This window comes from Lactuca virosa, chromosome 8, assembly GCF_052849685.1.
Source record: "Lactuca virosa cultivar CGN04683 chromosome 8, Lactuca_virosa_CGN04683_v6, whole genome shotgun sequence".
Taxonomy (NCBI): domain Eukaryota; kingdom Viridiplantae; phylum Streptophyta; class Magnoliopsida; order Asterales; family Asteraceae; genus Lactuca; species Lactuca virosa.
In genome coordinates, this window is record NC_136433.1 from 147,746,614 (window position 1) to 147,752,613 (window position 6,000).

Here is a 6,000-nt window from a genome sequence, read left to right on the forward strand (position 1 = left end):
ATAGCGAAGGCCTGGTGTTCTCTTGATGACGAAACTTTATGGTGACAGTTCAAAACATATGACGGTTATTATCTCATTGGGATGAACGAAACGTTCGACGGATGTAACGGTTCAACATTTCATGGGTTTTTAGGAAATCATGATGATCATTCTTTTGACGTGGGGACTTTTATGGTAATCGACCCCATAACCAAGGCAACACGTGGCAAAATTCGATTGGTTATCGTTTCAAATTAAAATTATACGTCGATTATAAAAGGAATTTGGTGGTTTAATTTGAAGACTTTATGCTCTCTGGTCAAATTTCCCCAAAATTCTTCAAAGATAATCGTTTTCACAAAATTCTGGCAAACCCTAACCATGGCGGCTCTTATTGGCAATGTTGATCCTTCCAACACCACAAATGAAGAAGAGACTTCACAACCACCGCTCAAGATTCAATGTTCTAATCTTCGTTTACAGCCAGACATCACGCAATATCCTTAACAGTTGCAGATGTTGATTGTAGCCCTAAATGACTCTGTTCTATAAATTGTCATGTCGTCTTCATTTTCTTTTCCAATGACCTGGTTATCACTAGCGAGATCAACAACAGTGCTTAACAAAACAATGAAGGTTGTAACATTCCAACTGACGAACAACAAACTACAAAAGCTCACCAAGTGACAGTTTTCTCAAATCATGAAGCTTCCGCATACAAGTCCATTCTTTGAAGTAACGAATGAACAGGTTGTTTATATGTTTAATGAGACGGGTCATCAACCTCCTCTCAGTGGAATTAGTCAGTTTCGCAAGTCAATATTTCCATGTGTGTGGAATTTTCTATTTGGTATTTTTCTACGATGCTTGATTGGTCGTAGTTCAGGGCTTGATAAGCCGAAGTTGGAGGTGTATGCGATGATTACAGGTCTTTATTATGACTTAAATGTCGATTATGTTACTCAGCTAGGGGAAGAGTTTGGTACATGAATCTCTCACACAAATGTAACGAATGGGGTATCTTGTGCAAGATACTGGAGTCTAATTCTAAGGGATGTGTATGAAAAAAGAAGGGATTTTGGTTCCATCGGAAGAAGACAACGCGGAGTTTTCGACGTTGCAGACTCAAAAACTGGTTACTGATGATCCAGCTCTTTTTCTGAGTGTGGCTCGCATTCTTGGTTCCATTTTAAGACCAATTGATCCAGCAAATCTGGTTCTAGTTCAGTATTTGACATCTGTTATCCCAAATGTTACAGTAGGGGTTCTTTTGCCAAAGGGAGTTGAAGGTATATCGAAGGCTGCTAAAGCTTCTAGGAAACCGAAGAAGACTGAACAATCAAAACATGTTCAAGAGGATGTGGAGAAGGAAGTTACAAAACCTGTTCAAGAGAGTGTGGAGAAGGAAGTTCCTACGGAGATCGTTCCTTCAACATGCATTCTAAAAAGAACAAAGAATCCTGCTCATCGACCTCGTCATTCTCCTGAAGGGTCACTTGATCAAGAAGGTTCTAAGAATGATTCTCCAATGAAGGGGATCAAGAAGATTCGCAAACCTCAACTTAACAGAAGAGGTGTTCTCATTCGCGAAGTTCCTGCTCCTGTGTCCCCTGCTTCCAAGAAAAGACAAGCTCGTGAGATGGTCAAAAAGATCACGAAAAAGAAGAGACAAATGGTAGATCCACTTGATAAAGTTGTTGTTGAAACCGATACTGACAGTGAAAGTGAAATTTCAGATATTTGTTATGATGATACTGGTTTGGTTCACCTTAAAGGGATTCTCCTGTCAAGTCGATTTTCGAGGAGACTGCAAATCCTAGTGGCAATGTGCACGTATCTAATACGAATACAACCACCAGTTTGAGTGATCCTACTTCTACTTCCATCCCTGAGAAGGCAACAGTCACACCACCCGAGTTTTCGTTAACTGAGTCCTTTACCGAGGAGGTTCGAACCTCAGGCATCCCTTGTAACACCTGGTTTTGAAAGTGCTTCATTGCTAGGGGTTGCGTCCCAATCATCAGTTGCCATAAGGGTTAGGGCCTTGGGAAAGGGAGGATTTGGCCCATTTCGGATGTGGGTGTTAGGGTATACGTAAACCAAGTGTTTGATTGTGTCTTCGTAGGCCAAGGGTATAATTGTAATTTGACATCTCGGTCTTCTAGGTATTTTGGGTTCTTGTTCAGAAAGTTTTTAGGTAATGAGGAGTTGTTAGAAGCGTAGGGCTTCTCGTCACCTTTCCATGAATATAAAGTTCGTCGAAAACGGACTTAGAACGAAGAAGTTATAGCACCTTGAAGGTTTTGGCAGATTTAGCCCCTAATGGAAATGTTTGGCAAATAAGTCACATGCATGCAAGGGATGCATGAACGTGTCCGGCTGGGAACGCCCAGCGAAAGCTGGGTTACGCCCATCATATAAAGCTATATGGTTGCGGATGGTTTGTGAGTACGTCGATCGGGCGTACTCCCTTCAGAGTAAAACCCTAAATTTTAGGGTATGACACTATAAAAGGAACAATATGCCTCAAAGACCAGCCTCCCTCTCACCCTAAAGAAGCTACTACAAAACCAAAATCCATACTTGAGATATCTTGGAGCTTAGAAGGCCATTAGAAGAGTATTTTGGTGCTTTTGAAGAAAGTGTTCATTCTTGAAGACTTATTGGAGAAGATAGAGCTTTTAGATCCAGAACTACACTAGCTTTTAGGGTTGCCACCCTTGGTGCTATTTGAGTCCCTAAGACAGAAAGTTTCCATCTTGAAGGTCTTAATGGGTTCATGAAAGAGTTAAGACCATTTTCATGGAAGTAGAATGCCATTTTTGGAGTTTGGGCTTGTTTGGGACATGGAAAGTCACCAAGTCGGTGACTTTATGGGTTTGGACGTTAAGTAGAGCTTAGATCTGTGATTTGGTCCCTTGGTTTGAAGCATTAAGTGCTTAATAGAAAAAGAGCTTAACAGGGGAGTATGCTGGGCGTACACCCATGTACACGCAACGTACAAGTCACAAACCTAGTACGTGCTGCGTACATCGGAGTACGCCCTGTATACTCAGTCAGAGTGGGGTTCGCACATATGGGCCTCGGTTTGGGTCATTCATTAGACTTTGCTACTTTGGGCCTTAGTGGGCCATCTGGAATTGTACCTTTGGACTAGACAAGCATCCTTGGGCCTTAGGTTGAGACCCATGTGAAGGGATTGGGCCCAATTAGAAATTGGGCCATTTATTGGACCTTGTAGGAGTGTTTATCTTTTTGGGCCAAGGGTTGAGTAGAGTTCATTTTGGGACAAGAGTATGTGAGGGGTAGAATGGTATTTTACCCCAGTGAGGACTTATGGTTAAGATACGAGAATCCCGAACTTAACTAGTTTATATGATGATCAGTAGCTCGGGGAGTCAAGAGTTCAGCAGTTCGGGGATCTGCCAGCTAGCAGCCAGAGGATTATCCGTGAGATTCAGCTTTGTGAGGTGAGTTTCCTCCTGTTTGAATGGGTTAAAGGCACCAATGTTGGCCCGTATATATATATATATATATATATATATATATATATATATATATATATATATATATATATATATATATATATATATATATATATATATATATATATATATATATATATATATATATATATGTGTGTGTGTGTGTGTGTGTTTTCCGGATTACGATCTGATGCCAGGCGATGCCCGAGGAATGATTGCTATGCTTGAGGTCTATGTGATTCTTGCATGTGTCGGTATTTGTATGTTTCCGGATTATGATCCGATGTCGGGCGGTGCCCAAGGAATGTTTACATTTATGTTCTTCCGGACTAAGGTCCGATTTCGGGTGGTGCTCGAGGAATGTTTATATGTATGTTTCCGGACTACGGTTCGATGTCGGGTGGTACCCGATGACTATGTGTATGTTAGATTATACTTGTTGTCTGTGTGATACTTGTATGTTCCTGGTATGGAGGTGAGTGTGGGCGGGGTCTTGTATCTCATCACTAACTGAGTATGGACGGTGTTCCATATCTCATCATTAGCAGAGTAGGGACGGGGCCCAAGATAGGCGAGTCCTTAGGACTGGAGCATATAGTATTGTGTATGATTCTTCATGTGATAGTATGATTATATGATATTATTTGTATGTGTATAGCGGGCGAGGCCCAGAGACAGGCGGGGCCTGGAAGAAACAGATCTGTATACCGAGCGGGGCTCGATGCCAGGCGGGGCCTGATGCCGGGCGGGGACCGATAAAGGGGCGGGGGCCCAGTTTATGTGATTATGTGTATGGTATGTGGTAGTATGGGGAACTCACTAAGCTTCGTGCTTACAGATTTCAGTTTTGGTTTCAGGTACTTCTGATAGCAAGGGGAAGAGCTCGGGATGACTGCATTGCACACACCATGATGTTTAGCCTGGGATGTTTACTCTGATGTTTTGATTCGGAAACTCTGATAATAATGTTTTGAAATACTTTGACTCATGTTTTGATGGAATGATTTGATAACTATGGTTTTATTTAATGGTTTAAAACGAAATTTATGGTCATGATTTTTGGGATGCTTCAAGTTGGTATCAGATCCTTGGTTTGAGGGATTCGGGCACACTCTCGAGTGTGTCTGGACTCAAAATGAGGACTTGGTATAAAAGAGAAAAGGGTGTGGTGCATGCAATCAGCCGAGCTCAAGTAAGTTCTCCCAAATTACTCATACATGTTTGTTATGATATGATATGATTATGAGAACTTCATGCTAGATTAGGGCTAAGGATCTAGGAAGGATGCCTTGTATGCCTATTGTATGTGTTTATTGAACTGCATGCTAGTACTGATTAGTCAGTGATATGATGGTCTGATTAGGATATACTTGGTTTTTGTTACTCAATGCTCGAATGATGCTTGCTTTGTGCTTTTAGGAGTTCCAGTTATCTTTAACTAACTAGAAAATGAATATGTTAAGTTACATATTACGAGGACGAAATAATTTCAGAAGGTTAGGTTTAGCCCTATTTCACAGCTCTCGTTTGAGTCTAACTGTTGTAGGGAGAGACCTCTCATTCGAAGAATTATTTGGTATTAGTGATATGTAATGGTATTCGCGAGCTAGTTAGGAGGAGATAACATGGACTTCTTATGCAATTGATAGCCGAGAGTGGTTCAGGGAGTACCCTAGGGAAAGCCTAGAATGAGATTAGTGTTGTGACATGATCCGACTTGCCTCCTGTCTTCTAAACGACTAAGCACGTGATTGGTGGGAGGAGGTTGGACATGATGTTGGAGACGATATCGTTATTGATGTGATGACATGGAGTGACTTCACGGCAAGGTTCAGGGCCGAGTTTGCACCGATGATTGAGGTGCAGCAGCTGGCACAGGAGTTCCAGGACCACCAGGAGACTATTGAGACGGTGGTTGAGATCACCGAAAAGTTCAAGGAAAGAGCCCTTCTTGTTCCGTAGTATGTTGCAGACGAGGAGATGAAGAAGGATTGGTACCATGAGATGCTAAGGAGCGACTGTTGGGTTTTGAGCATTCTAACACTCCTAAGTGTACATGCAACTCTAAATATCTTGGATCTATGTTTTCTCTATTATACATGCAAATATGAATATTCCAAGGTATTACCCTATCTAGCATACAATCTATGATACTTGGGTAATAAAAACAAGTTTGAAGGCATACCTTTTATGTAGCTTGATTCCTTGATGCTTAAGAGCGAGTGCCCCAAGTGTGACACCTCAAATGGTTCACACAACATCAAATACACTTGGAATAAATTAGAGAGAAATGAACCACTTCATTAAATCGGCTAGCCCTCACCATACACACATAGTTCTCTCATGGTGCCGATTTTGACAAGAATAAGATGCTTATATAGTTTGTCACAATTAGGGTTACACCATGTAAACCCTAATTGTCATGGCCTTTCATTTCCATGATCCATGGGTACAAAAACACCATGGAGCATCCTATGGGTTTTAACCCAACTTGATAATCCATGGAGCATTAGCCCACTATACAAGTATGGATGAT